At 35.6% G+C, this 15986-nt stretch overlaps 1 protein-coding gene and 1 long non-coding RNA gene across 2 annotated transcripts in view; one reads left to right on the plus strand and one right to left on the minus strand.

The window, feature by feature from the left end:
- Nucleotides 1-4109, plus strand: part of LOC127554675 (uncharacterized) — a 180776-nt gene extending 176667 nt beyond the window's left edge. The window contains exon 2 of the long non-coding RNA XR_007952036.1: nucleotides 2502-4109. This is a non-coding gene — a long non-coding RNA (uncharacterized LOC127554675). The remainder of the gene's footprint in view (nucleotides 1-2501) is intronic.
- Nucleotides 1-15986, minus strand: part of NBEA (neurobeachin) — a 754131-nt gene that overhangs the window by 196506 nt on the left and 541639 nt on the right. The gene's annotated exons all lie outside the window — the stretch shown is intronic.

Here is a 15986-nt window from a genome sequence, read left to right on the forward strand (position 1 = left end):
TCTATCGATTCTATTGAGTTAACACCTTGTTTCAAGTTCTGGCTAATAACAGGAACTAATAAAAAAAAAAATCAAATGAAGGCGGCCTAGCTGTACCGATCTAAAAATTATTATATTTTATTATATTATAAAGTAGTGGTCACCCAAACCATTTGGTATTGGCTGAGAAATACACTAATTGATCAGTGGAATAGGTTAGGCTCAAAGGACAAAATAGCAATCTATAGCAATCTAGTGTTTGACAAACCCAAAGATCCCAACTTTTGGGATAAGAATTCACTATTTGACAAAAACTGCTGGGAAAACTGGAAATTAGTACAGCAGAAACTAGGAATTGACCCACACTTAACACCATATACCAAGATAAGATCAAAATGGGTTCATGATTTAGGCACAAAGAATGAGATTTTATAAATAAATTAGAGGAACATAGGATAGTTTTTCACGCAGACTTGTGGAGAAGAAAGAAATTTGTGACCAAAGATGAACTAGAGACCATTACTGATCACAAAATAGAAAATTTTGATTATATCTTATTAAAAAGTCTTTGTACAAACAAAACTAATGAAAAGAAGATTAGAAGGGAAGCAATAAAATGGGAAATTATTTTTACAGTAAAAGGGTCTGATAAAAGTCTCATTTCCAAAATATATAGAGAATTGACTGTAAGAAATCAAGCCATTCTCCAATTGATAAATGGTCAAAGGATATGAACAGACAATTTTCAGATGATGAAATTGAAACTATCTCTACTCATATGAAAGTGTTCCAAATCACTATTGATCAAAGAAATGCAAATTAAGACAACTCTGAGATACCACTACACACCTGTCAGATTGGCTAAGATGATGGGAAAAGATAATGATGAATGTTGGAGGGGATTCGGGAAAACTGGGACACTGACGCATTGTTGGTAGAGTTGTGAACAGATCCAGCCATCCTGGAGAGCACTTTGGAACTATGCTCAAAAAGTTATCAAACTGAGCATACTCTTTGATCCAGCAGTGTTACTACTGGGCTTATAATCCAAAGAGATCTTAAAGAAGGGAAAGGGACCTGCATGTGCCAAAATGTTTGTAGCAGCCCTGTTTGTAGTGGCTAGAAACTGGAAATTGAATGGATGCCCATCAATTGGAGAATGGTCGGGTAAATTGTGGTATATGAATGTTATGGAATATTATTGTTCTGTAAGAAATGACCAGCAGGATGAATACAAAGAGGCTTGGAAAGACTTACATGAACTGATGCTAAGTGAAATGAGCAGAACTAGGAGATCATTATACACTTCAACAACGATACTGTATGAGGATGTATTCTGATGGAAGTGGATCTCTTTGACAAAGAGACCTAACTCAGTTTCAATTGATCAATGATGGACAGAAGCAGCTACACCCAAAGAAAGAACACTGGGAAATGAATGTAAACTATTTGCATTTTTGTTTTTCTTCCCGGGTTATTTTTACCTTCTGAATCCAATTCTCCCTGTGCAACAAGAGAACTGTTCGTTCTGCAAACATATTATATCTAAGATATACTTTAACATGTTTAACATGTATAAGATTGCCTACTATCTAGGGGAGGGAGTGAAGGGAAGGAAGGGAAAAGTTGGAACAGAAGTGAGTGGAAGAGACAATGTTGTAAAAATTACCCATGCATATGTTCTGTCAATAAAAAGCTATAATAAAAAAATAAAACTTAAATTTATTAGAGAAAAAAGTCACCTTTCATCTAATCTATTCAAGAAGAAAAATTAGCCTTCAATCTAACCATATCATCTAATATGTTACTATATATATTCCAAACTGATATAGCAGTTATAGTTATACTAATGTAAGTATGCCCAGGAGGATTTGAATTTGGGAAGGTATGTAAAGATGTGAAAATATATTTATATTGAAGTTTTTGACCACTGTAACACATACAATTTGACTAGTTCAGTTCATTACTGCTCTATTGGAACTGATTTGGATCTTCTCTTTGTCGAAGATATCCACGTCCATCAGAATACATCCTGATACAGTCTTGTTGTTGAAGTTATAATGATCTACTGGTTCTGCTCGTTTCCCTTAATATCAGTTCATGTAAGTCTCTCCAGACCTCTCTGTATTCATGCTGCTGGTCATTTCTTACTTAACAATAATATCCCATAACATTCATATACCACAATTTATTGAGCCATTCTCCAATTGATGGGCATCCACTCACTTTCCAGTTTCCGGCCACTACAAAGAAGGCTGTAGGACTTTATTCTTTTTTTTTTTTTAATTTTATTTTATAATAACTTTTTATTGACAGAACCCATGCCAGAGTAATTTTTTTTACAACATTATCCCTTGGACTCGCTTCTGTTCCGATTTTTCCCCTCCCTCTCTCTTCCCCTCCTCCCCAAGATGGCAAGCAGTCCTATATATGTTAAATATGTTGCAGTATATCCTAGATACAATATATGTGTGCAGAACCGAACAGTTCTCTTGTTGCACAGGGAGAATTGGATTCAGAAGGTAAAAATAACCCGGGAAGAAAAACAAAAATGCAAATAGTTTACATTCATTTCCCAGTGTTCTTTCTTTGGGTGTAGCTGCTTCTGTCCATCTTTGATCAATTGAAACTGAGTTAGGTCTCTTTGTCAAAGAAATCTACTTCCATCAGAATACATGCTCATACAGTATCGTTGTCGAAGTGTATAATGATCTCCTGGTTCTGCTCATTTCACTTAGCATCAGTTCATGTAAGTCTCGCCAGTCCTCTCTGTATTCATCCTGCTGGTCATTTCCTACAGAGCAATAATATTCCATAATATTCATATACCACAATTTACCCAGCCATTCTCCAATTGATGGGCATCCATTCAATTTCTAGTTTCTAGCCACTACAAACAGGGCTGCCACAAACATTTTGGCACATACAGGTCCCTTTCCCTTCTTTAGTATCTCTTTGGGGTATAAGCCCAATAGAAACACTGCTGGATCAAAGGGTATGCACAGTTTGATAACTTTTGGGGCATAATTCTAGATTGCTCTCCAGAATAGTTGGATTCTTTCACAACTCCACCAACAATGCATCAGTGTCCCAGTTTTCCTGCATCCCCTCCTGTTGGAATCCTTACTAATTGCTAACTAATTAGAGTTGATCTAATCTTACAGGAAGATTTTGGCCAGAACCTGAAACAAGGTACTAAGTAGAACTAATTAATACAAGGCTTGTGTTCACACCTTTACTCATTGGAGTTCAATGAGTTCACACCTCCCTTGAAGCTCTTTGGGCCAGAGAGCACTATGGGAGAAAACCCATAATCCCTCTCTCTCGTATCCCACAATTCCTCCCTCTTGGATAAAAGAAACAGACAGAGGCTCTTGGTCAGATTTCAGTGGAGTTACGCCAGAAGCCCTCTTTCCGAGGCAAGGCAGAATATATTCCACTTGGCTGGCTGGTGGCAGACGAAGAGTTTTCAGAGGAAGAAGCTATGAGTGGAGAGTTCAGTGGACAACCAGATTCATCTTCATCTCACACCACTGTAGCTGGTGGCTGGGCTCCTGCACGCCCCCCACTGAGACCAAGCTGGTCTGAAAGACTCACCAGAAAGCTAGCCGAGCCCCAAGTGAAGGAGACAAGAGATTCATTCCATCTCTGTGTTGGTCGGAGGCTGAAGAAAGCAGAGGCAGAGGCTGAAGGACAGAACCTTTGGATTTGGAGACATCCGGAGGGCCCTAAGCTAAACCGGCTGTGTTTTGAGAAGAACAAGAACTCCAACATTTGAACTCATAACACCCTCCAACATTCATCATTATCTTTCCCTGTCATTCTAGCAATCTGACAGGTGTGTAGTGGTATCTCAGAGTTGTCTTAATTTGCATTTCTCTGATCAATAGTGATTTGGAACACTCATATGAGTGGTAATAGTTTCAATTTCATCATCTGAAAATTGTCTGTTCATATCCTTTGACCATTTATCAATTGGAGAATGGCTTGATTTCTTATAAATCTGAGTCAATTCTCTATGTATTTTGGAAATGAGGCCTTTATCAGAACCTTTAACTGTGAAGATGTTTTCCCAGTTTGTTGCTTCCCTTCTAATCTTCTTTGCATTAGTTTTGTTTGTACAAAGGCTTTTTAATTTGATATAATCAAAATTTTCTATTTTGTGATCCGTAATGGTCACAAATTTCTTTCTCTTCCACAAGTCTGAGAGATAAACTATCCTATGTTCCTCTAATTTATTTATAATCTCATTCTTTATGCCTAGATCATGGACCCATTTTGATCTTATCTTGGTATACGGTGTTAAGTGTGGGTCCATGCCTAATTTCTGCCATACTAATTTCCAGTTATCCCAACAGTTTTTATCAAATAATGAATTCTTATCCCAAAAGTTAGGATTTTTGGGTTTGTCAAACACTAGGTTGCTATAGTTGACTATTCTGTCTTGTGAACCTAACCTATTCTACTGATCAACTAATCTATTTCTTAGCCAATACCTAATGGTTTTGGTGACTGCTGCTTTATAATATAATTTTAGATCAGGTACAGCTAGGCCACCTTCATTTGATTTTTTTTTTCATTAATTCCCTTGAGATTCTCGACTTTTTATTGTTCCATATGAATTTTGTTGTTATTTTTTTCTAGATCATTAAAATATTTTCTTGGAAGTCTAATTGAGGACCTTATTCTTGACTAAGAAAATACACACCATTCATTGTCAAATTCCTCTTTGCTTCTCCTGAAAGTAACACTCTATCTTCCAACTCTTGACGATTTTCACTGGTTATCCCCTAAACCTGTAAAACTTTCTCTCCTCACTTTCACTTCCTACAAGTGCCTAGTAAAATCATGCCTTCATAAAGCCTTTCCTGGTCATCTTTAATCAGCATTTTCCCTTTGAGTTTACCTCAAATTTATTAAGTCTATATAGCTTGTTTGCAGAGTTGTTTGCATATAGTTTCCCCTCTTAGAGCCTGAGGTCCTTGAGAAAAGGAGCTAATTTTATTTTTTTGCATTCCTTTGTATTCCTTATCCTTAAAATAACATCTTGCATATAGTAGCTGGTTAATTAATTCTTGCTGACATAATTTTTTGACTTGACTCCTCTATATGCTTCAAATGTGTCCAATTTCCCACATTTTAAAAAAAAATGTTTATAAGATCCTACCATCCCTTCATCTATACTTTTCCATTTTTCTTCTCTTTCTTAATGTAACTCCTAGAAAGTGCTGTTTATTCTTGTTGCTACTTTTTATTGTTCCTTTCCCGTTTGATATGTATAATGTCTTCAGACTTCAACACAATTCAAACTTCTCCCTCCAAAAGTTATCAATGAACTCTTAATTGCAAATCTGACAGCATTTTCTTATTTTCGATTCTTAATAAATTCCTCGATCTCTTTTTGACATTGGTAACCATTCTTTTCTTTCCACCTTTTTCCTGGTTCTCCTTTTATCTGACTGATTGTAATTTAGTTGTTTGGTTGTGTCCAACTCTTAACCACATTTATTCTCTCAATGGAGAGACTAGAGTAGCTTGCCATTTCTGTCTCCAGCTCATTTTGCAAATGAAGAACTATGGCAAATAGGGTTAAGTGACTTGCCCAGGCCTACATTAGCTAGCAAGTATCTAAGAACAGATTTGAACTTAGGTCTTCCTGATTCCAGGTCTGGTGCTTGGACCACCTAGTTGTCCATTTGATTGACTGTAATTCTGGGTATATCTCTAAGGTTTTGTACTTCACCTGCTTTTCCTCTCTCTCAAGTCTTTTGTCTCTTTTCTTTCTCTCTCCATGATCTTACCAGCATCCAAGGTTTTATTATCTCTATGGAGGTGATCTGAGATCTATATCTATATCTCGCTATATATACACCATATCCCTTTCCTAAGCCACACACACACACACACACACACACACACACACACACACACACATATACACCATATCCCTTTCCTGAGATTCTGTTCCACATCTCCATGTTTACTGGCCATTTCAAATAGGATGTCCCATAAGACCATCTCAGTCTCAACATGAAAACAGAACTAATTTTTAAATCACTCCATCTACCACAAGCCCTCCTTTACTGAGATTCATTCCATCAACACTTATGAAATGCCTACAATGTGCCAGGCATTATATTAGTATTGGGATACAAAAAGAGGCAGAAGACAGTCCTGATTTCAAGAACTTACAATCTAATTGATGAAAAAACAAGCAACTAAATATATATAAAGCAAGGTGTATACAAGATAAACAGGAAATTAATTAATAGAAGGAAGGCCCTACAATTAAGAGGAGCATCAGAAGACTTCCTGTAGAAGGTGAGATTTTAGCTGGGACTTCAAAAATCTAGGGAGGTCAGTAGTTGGAGCAGAGGAGAGGGAGAATTTCAGACATAAAAGATAGCCAAAGAAAATGGTTGGAGACAAGACTCTATTTCTCTGTCAAAAATACTACCATCCTTCTAATTTCAGGTTTATAACCTCGGAGTTATACTTGAATCCTCCATTTTCTTTTACTCCATATATACAATAAACTGCCAAATCTTCCATTTCCCTCTCTATAATGTCTCTTCCATCCATTTCTTTTTTCACTACCTTCTGACAACAAATTAGTTCAGGCCCATATCTCCTCCTGGACTATTATAACAGCTTCTTAATTTGTATCTCTGTTTCATTTCTCCCCACTTTAAATGATACTTTACAAAGTTGTCAAGCACAAGCTTGACTATGCCATTCCCTACTCAATAAACTCTAGGGGCTCTTTATTGCCTATAGGACTCAATATAAGCTCGTCTAGTTGGCTTTCAAAGTATTTTGCAGTCTGTTTCCAATCTTTCCAGCAAACAAAATGATTTCCTTTCTGTTCTTTAGTCATATAACTTCATCTCTAATCTTTTGCCTTTGTACTGGCTGAACCATAGATCTATTTCTGATATTCATCCCATGGAATCTGTTACTCTTCTAAGAGAGTAAACTCAAATATCACCTTTTTCTAGAAGAAGGCTTTATTGAGCTCAAATTCTATCTATCACTATTTGAGTGATTTTTCGATCAAGTCACTTAATTTCTCTGGGCCTTAGTTGCCTCATCTGTAAAATGATGATGATTTGATGATTTGAACCTTAAGGTCTTTTACAGATCTAAATCAAAGATCAGAAGTAACTGACCTCACTAGGGCTCTAACTACTTATGAAGTAAACAGAATACAGTTATTTGATGTAACCTTATTTCCCTCTGAAATTATTTCCATCTACTCTCATTCTTTCTCTGCTCTCAAGATTCTCTCTCCCCTGTGTACCTGGTGTTTGCATGCTGTCTCCCCCCTGAGGGCAGGGATTTTTTTTTTTTTGGGGGGGGGTGGGAGGTGGGGAAGAGAAAAGGTGGATTTCTTTGTACCACCAGACCATAGCCCATTGCTTGGTACAAAGTAGAAACTTATAAATAAAAGCCTGTTGACTTGAAAACACTGGTGTTCAAACAATTTTTATTATAAATACTAAAAAAAGTTTGAATATATAGAATTATCAAATCAAACCAACAAGCACTGCTAAGAGCCTACTTTGTGTTAGATAGTTTTCTAAGTTCTGGGGATACAAAAGGAGGTTCGAATAATACATATATGGAATAAAATGGAATCAATAATAAATATAATACACAATAAACTGGAGATATTATTCACATTCTTAAGTAACTGAGCAATGCCATTTCACCACGTTATCCTTATTTCCTTTATACCTAATTTTGAGGTTATGAATGTTCATTCAAAAAATGTACATATATAATACTTAAGCAATTTAGAGGAAAAGAAAAATTACACATAAGTTTTGGGAGTGTTTATGTTTATTTTTACACTGACATTTTTTCATACGGCTATGGATATCTGACTGGATTCCCATATTTTAAAATTATAAGTTTTCTCCAATTTAAAACTTAAAGATTTTTTTTATCAGCTATAGTGAATAGAAGAGATAGATATATATCTAGACTTTCTTTATAGTAGCCAAATGACTTGATCCTACATTTAAAAATATAGCAATAAAACTTAATACAATCAAGTAGACTTCTTGACAGTCTTTTGCATTAGCAACTTCTGAAGTCAATTTAGAATGATAAAGCTGCTGGTTATCTGGATACATAAAGTACTGTACTTAGAAAGAAGATAGGTCTAGGTAGACATTTCACTATGAGTAAAAAGACAGGTCTATGCAGACATTATATCACTATGAGTAATACTCACTAATTAGGGTTAGAGTTATGGTGTCTTCATTTATGGCTAGATATATCTATTTAAAATGTATCTGCTAAGAAAATTTGTTCTGAGCCCAAAAGTAGTATAAAAAAATTTCAATAAATTTTTCCTTCTACAAAGAGATTAAGAAATAGATTTTGGAATGAGAAATTTATAGGCCAAGTTTAAAATGATTTGTTGCCAGTGAAGATTGTTCTACTCCATACTAAGACTTCAGAGACAGATAAGCTGCAGGCTGCTAAGGTAGAAACCCCAGAGCCACTGTTGTACAAAAGTAAACAAAGATATAATTGACTAAAGCAAAATCAACAATAAAGCATGCTTGCTATTTACCATGCACTCTTTATTGGCACACTAAACTCTCAGAAAATCAAATGCTTAAAAGAAGCTTTGAAAAATCAGCATCTTAAAGGGCATTAAAGTTTTTAATTCAATGGATGACCCAAAATGCAATCCTTTGAGCTATTAAGCATTACCTAATAATGATGCCAATATTTTTTTTAAACTGGAAAGCTGTAGTATTAAAAGACAACAAAAACGACTTACATCAGAGACTCCATTAAACATTTAGCTCACATTTTCCACACATTGCTTCAGTGAAAAAGGGTAAGCTGTAAAAACGTGCTTCTGAGAGTTTCAAACCATATTGTACAGAAGTCACATCAAATTAATACTGAGGACCATTTAGAGCCTTTATTTTGAAAAGCTTTTGAAAAGGGATTAAACTATGAAAACTCACATGATACTAAAGTACCTATTAATGGGTTGGTGGGGGGGAGGAACAATGAAAGTGTTATTTTTAGATAAATCGTTACTTTGTATGTAGCACAAAGCATTTGCTGAAGAGGCATTGCAATCTAGCAATATCCCACACATCTAAGAACTGATTAGCAGAATTTTGTTGTTTTTTTTCCCCAAAGTTTTATGAAAATAGGTTCTCAGTCCTATCATTTACTTTTTAAAAATAGGAATACAAAATAGTTAAAACAGACTAAGAGGGTCTAAAATATAACCCATAATAATGGAAGAACAAAATAAAATATTATTGTAGGAATGTATTTCTTCAAAGAGTATTAATTTTCATTAAAGTTTTTTCTTGGATAACATGAAACCAATCTTCCCAATGCCTTTAACATACTAGCCCTTTAAATAAATTGCTTCAATTCTATATGAAATACTAAACAGAAGGAACAATTATGTTTTCAAAAATAGTAGGAAATAGTATGAAGAGTGAGAACAAGAACCTAGATAGTTGTCATCTTATCAAAAATAATGAATGCTCAAGAGGTTTCTAAATTCATATCTTCCTAGTCATTTGTCCAATAACAATAGGATACCAGCAGAGAATAGAGTTGGTATAAAGCATACTCTTTTTCTTCAGTCCTAGCTAGCACCTGTAACCTCCAAACAACTCTCTGCACCAGCTGATTCTACAAGACACAACCCCAAAAGACAACTGGAAATGTTGTTGGTAGCCTGCTGCGTCTCCATTCAGCTAAGGGTTGCACCACATGGTAGATGACAGACAGCTTTGTGTCCATCCCATCTTGCAGCCTTCCCCCCCCTTGCCCTGACACACAGTCATGCGCGTACAGAACAGTCTTATAGCTAATGATGCAGACATGAAGTGTAAAGTCTCCTTAATTTGACCCTTGTTAAACTCCTAATTGGATTGAGGCAGGCTCCAAGAGGAAAGCAACCCTGGATTATTCAAAAAAGCTCTTACAAAATGAAGACCAAATTACAAAAGGCTGCTCTGGTTGCAGGACACCACAAAGAGCAGGCAATGAATTGCAGCTGTCACTTAAGTTAAAAATCTAATCAATTGCCTTTTTTAAACAGGTAACTTTTTGAACAGTTTCTTCATTGTGATATTCTTCAGAGTGCGCTTGACCCAAATTTAATAAGCTGCTATTAAAGCAGAAGAGCAGCTGTAGAGCAAACACTGTAGACTGATAGTGTGCATTCAGAGTCTTAATGATTTTAAAATGACTACAACCACTGCTTCATTCAAGAGGAACAAAGCTCAGGGCTCTTTGCTCAACAATGTCTTAACACAAACTGTCTGAACAGACAGCATTCATTTGTCCTTCATGAACCCAGAAGGTCAGCTTCATTGCTGAGAACATCTCAACAGTTTAATTGTGTTTTGTCTGTAGGAAGTCTGAGAAGAAACTTAGGGATTCCTTGTATATGAAAACTAGCTTTTCTGCAAGGAAATACACAGCTTAAGTACAGAGACAAGGGTTGCATGATATGCAGACAGGTGTAAAACATGAAGTAATTATAGAAGCTCAAATTAGTTCATAGGCCTCAGGCAAAAAGGAGAACAGTGCCTAGACAAAAGGGAATAGCAAATAAGGGTAGCAAACAAAAAATGGCTTGAATGTGTAAATTAGCAAGAAAAATGAGACAGAAAAGCAGCTTTACTCTACTATTATTCACCACATGAGAACAGAGCAGCTGAACATGATCAAGAGGGCTTTGGAGGAGAGAGGCAGGCATCAACACGGAAATGAAGCTAAAGAGTGGCAGCTCTGCACTTTCTAGTCAGTCACTCATTATGTGGTGAAGTGCTCTTGAGAAGTGCCTCTTATACTTGACCTATCATATTACTTCGTCTGTAAACACATAATCCCTGCTTGTTAGGTGGTGTCAACACTAGCATTCATTCACTGTGGTACTCTTTTTGTATAGAGATACTTTAGAAGTGCTGCCAAAACCAAAGAATTGACACCATAATAAAACAATCTGAATTTCAACCAGGTAAACAGATCCCGAGCTTTTAGGTAAAAGAGCAGTATGGAGACAGGATTACCTCAGGTTTCTCTTATTTGAAAAAAAAAAAAAAAAAAAAAAAAAAACAACAACAAAACAAAACAATGTGCTTATGAAGCAAAATGATTTCTTTTTAAAAAGTGATGATATTAAACTGGACTATCGACCCAAGGTTGAAGACATATCCATACGCTTACATTTCAGAGCATGGTCACAGAAACTTAACAATTTGAGTTTTATCAGAAAGAACTGAACCAAAGCTTACAACTGAACTTCTCGCATTAATTATATCTAATAATAAATGCAGCCTGTACAAACTATATATGAAAGGAAAATACTAAGAAAAAAAGAAAATAAAGGTTTTTAGTTCTTTAGCAAAGACAGATATCACAAGAATACTATAGTGAATAATTATTAAATAGTATTTGTTACTTTAAAGTTTCATGTCCCAATACTTTAAAGTATGACTTGTTTTTGTTTGTTTGTTTGTTTTTTACTAAGATCCACATTTAAAGAAGTAATTTTATTTGGGTTCCATGTGCTATGCTTATGAATTTACATCCTTTAAAGAAAATCCTTCCTGTTTTGTGAGTATATCTGTTGTAATTTTTTTGACTGGAAATATTTAAAATTTCTTACTTCTTAAATGCTGAATATACAGATAGGAATGTTTAATATCACACTAAATTTATCTTTAAACTATTCTGAAACTTTTTAAAAGGTATAGCTGAAAAATCATCTCAATCCAGTAAGAGAAGTATTTCATCATTTAGCATTCCTTGAAAACATCTATAAAATAATATCATATGGTCATGTCTTCATGTTCTAATGGGATGAGTTGTCATTTAACTCAATTTTATCAGGCAACAAAACCACAGGTCTCTTTCCTTTGGACTCCATTTTCTGACTACTGAACAAGAATAGACTTTATTAGCACTGGAAAGAAACTGAAGATCCTTATTTACAATTTAGTGGCCACCATTTTATTTGAGTTTGACTATTATTATTAGTTTATTATAATTAGACTATATTAGTCTACTATCTCACCATCTTTTCCATAGAATTATAGCGGTAAAAGACTATATTAAATGCCTCATTAAAATTTAGGTGAACTAAATTTGTAGAATTCTCTTGATTGATCAGTTCAGTAGTCTTATAAAGAAATAACCTATGACAACTCTGAGATACTACTACATACCTGTCAGATTGGCTAAGATGATGGGAAAAAAAATGATGAATGTTGGAGGGGATGCGGGAAAACTGGGACACTGATACATTGTTGATGGAGCTGTGAACGAATCCAACCATTCTGGAGAGCAATCTGGAATTATGCCCAAAAAGTTATCACACTGTGCATACCCTTTGATCCAGTAGTGCTACTACTGGGCTTATATCCCAAAGAGATACTAAAGAAGGGAAAGGGACCTGTATGTGCCAAAATGTTTGTGGCAGCCCTATTTGTAGTGGCTAGAAACTGGAAAATGAATGGATGCCCATCAATTGGAGAATGGCTGGGTAAATTGTGGTATATGAATGTTATGGAATATTATTGTTCTGTAAGAAATGACCAGCAGGATGAATAGAGAGAGGACTGGCGAGACTTACATGAACTGATGCTAAGTGAAATGAGCAGAACTAGGAGATCATTATACACTTCGACAACGATATTGTATGAGGACATATTTTGATGGAAGTGGATTTCTTTGACAAAGAGACCTGAGTTTCAATTGATAAATGACGGACAAAAGCAGCTACACCCAAAGAAAGAACATTGGGAAACGAATGTGAACTATCTATATTTTTGTTTTTCTTCCCAAGTTATTTCTACCTTCTGTATCTAAGATATACTGTGACATATTTAACATGTATAGGACTGCTTGCCATCTGGGGAAAGGGGTGGAAGGAAGGAGGGAAAAAATCAGAACAGGAGTGAGTGCAAGGGATAATGTTGTAAAACAATTATCCTGGCATGGGTTCTGTCAATAAAAAGTTATTAAAAAAAATAACCTATGAAAAAGAATATAATCTGTTTTGTTATAAATGAATGTTAAGCTCTTTGTAATCACTGCATTTCCCCCTACTTTTACAACTAATTATATTTTTAATAACATATTTTAGAAATTTCCAGGAAATAAGTTTATTACTTAAGTAAAGAGTTTCATAAGACAATAGGATCATAGATTTAGACCTTAAGGGTCATCAAAGTTAAGAACTGTGATCCAGAAAGTAATGATTTATTCAAAATAACACAGGAAATGTGATAAGAACCAGGATTTGAATCCTAGCTGTCTCATCACCACACTAGGGGTTTTATTTTTTATTTTGTTTGTTGGCTACAGTTCTATTCTCTTCATTTAAAAAAAAGGACATTTGTGCTCACAATGGCAGCAGTCATGTCTGTCAGTTAATGTAGAACATAAGTATGTACCTCATTTGGGCCAGGTAAAATGAATTACTCAAAGGGCAATTATTACTCTTTTTTGTCATAGTATTAATTTCCTATTAGCATGAAACATATATTTTCATACCTGAGTAAATCAAAAAGCATTTATTAAGTACTTATTATATGCCTTGTACTACGTCAAATGTTGGGGATAGAAAGGAAAAAAAAATTATTCTGCCCTTAAGGAGTGCATATTTGAATACATGTGCATACAAAATTCAAAGAAAGGCTACAACATAATCTCAGAAGGAAAGTACTAGCAATGGGAGGGGCAGAGAGAGGGGAGAAGTGGTAAAATTGCAAAGAAGGTATTTGAATTTGAACCAGTCTTGAAAAAAATCCAGGGAAACCAGGAGATAGAACTGAGAAGATAAACCAGTTTGGCCTTGTGGGAGAGCCAATAAAAAAGCCAGGACATGGAGTATTAAGTTCTAGGAACAGCAAGAAGGTCAATGCAGCTAGACTGTAGAGTATGTGAAAGGGAATAAAATTTAAGATGATAGCAAAGACAGGAAGGGGCCAGGTTGTGAAGAGCTTTAAATATCAAACAAATAATCAAACAAATAAAATTTGTTCCCCGAAGTGATAGGGAGCTACTGAACTTGACTGAAAGGTGATATGGCCAGATTTGACCTTTAATAGCTCAGGAAAATCATTTTAATAGCTCCGTAGAACACCGAAGAAATATTTTAGGTAGAGACCAATTAGAAGGCTACTGAAATTGTCTAGGTTTGAGATGATGAGGGCCTCCAGCAGGGTGATGGCAGTGTAAGAGGAAAGGAAGGGGCAAGTTGTGAAAGCAGAAAGAAAAGACTGTCAGAAGACTGTGAAAGAAGCATGAGAGGGAAGTTAAGGATGACATGAATTGATACTGAAAAGATGGTGATTTCCTTGACATAAATAGAAAAGTTGAGAAGCAGGGAAAGCTTTTGGAGAAAAAGAATAAGTTTAGTTTTGGACATGTTGAGTTTGAGATATCTACAAGATTCTTTATGAAGTCAAAAAAACCTGTTGGTGGTAGGAGAGAGGCATGGGCTGGATAAACAAATCTGAGAATCATGTGCCTAGAAATGATAATAGAATCCCAAGGGGGTACTCATTGAAAGATAATGCAGAAGAAGAAAAAAAGAATATAGGACAGAGCTTGGGTTAGCAGGCTTGAACTGTGTAAAAATCCAGCAAAGAAAGTAGTGAAATAAGTAGGAGAAATAGGAAAGAGGAATGTCATGAAAATCTAGAATAGAGAGTGATCTAGAAAGAGATGGTGACCAATACTGTCAAATGTTGCAGAAATGTCAAAAGGATGAGAACTGAAAAAAAAAAGGCTACTACATTTGGCAATTAGTAGATCTTTGGTAACTTTTAGAGAGAGGAGTTTTAGTTGAATGACAAAGATACATAGTTAAGACTGCGTTTAAGTGTATTGTGCTAATCACATAAAATATAAGACAGTCCCTATTCTCAAGAAGCTTACAGTCTAATAGGATAAGACAAAACAGAAAGGAAAGCTGAGAGAGAGGTAGAGGGTTTGGATAGGAGGTAGCTGGTATGGTAATGGAATGACTCAAAGGTGAACTGGAAATGGAAAAGTGAGCAGCAAAGTGACTGGATACTCTAATAAGATGGTTCCAATCAGGGACTCACCAGTCACTGAGTTGGTTTTGGATAGGATGAAAGCCAGATAGCAGAGGATTCAGAATTGAGAGAGAGGAGAAGTGGAGGTATGAGTTGTAAATAGCTCCCTCAAAAAGCTTAGCCACAAAGAGAGGGAAAATAAAATATTAACAATAAACTAGTTGGGAATAGTAGAATTCAGCTGTAGATTTTCTAAAGATTGAAAAGTTATGGAAGTTTGTTAGAAAGAAGGAAGTAGCTAGTGGAAAAAAAACTTTGAAGATTAGCAAGAGAATAGGGATAATAGAGGGTCAATTTGCTGAAAAAAATTGGATGAAATTGAATTAAGAGGGAATTTTCCTAGGAAAGAAGGACAACTTCCTGTGAACCAAGGGTAAAGGAGATAGTGGGGAAAACATGCAAGTGATAAGAGATGAAGAGAAAAGAGGGAGAGGGAACTGCTGGGGAATGGCCTTAATTTTCTCATTGATGTATAAAGTGATGTCTTTAGCCAAGAAGGTAGAGAGATTTCCCTAGGAGATTAATTGAAGAAGGCTAAAAAGATTTGAAATTACCACTGAGGCAAGTGGGATAACAAATCCATCAGGGAAATGTAAAAGATTGTACCAGGCCAGCAGTGAGGGTCCATAAATTTATGATGGATCTAGTCAGTATAGCATAATGATTTTTTCTATCATTACATAGTAAGCACATTAATAGGAACAGTAAATAGGAAAGTTGAACTGTTCCACGGAAGAGTGAAGAAAGGGTAGGGAGGAGAGTGCAGTTAAGTTGAAGAAGAGATGGCCTAGGAAAGAACTGAGAGAGAGGGAGTGAAAGTCAAACAAATAATAGGTTTAGGGATAACAAAGTAGAGGGAAGGTGGAATGGTGGAAATTTATGATGAGATAAAGGACTCTG

Source organism: Antechinus flavipes, chromosome 3 (genome assembly GCF_016432865.1).
Source record: "Antechinus flavipes isolate AdamAnt ecotype Samford, QLD, Australia chromosome 3, AdamAnt_v2, whole genome shotgun sequence".
NCBI classification, from domain to species: domain Eukaryota; kingdom Metazoa; phylum Chordata; class Mammalia; order Dasyuromorphia; family Dasyuridae; genus Antechinus; species Antechinus flavipes.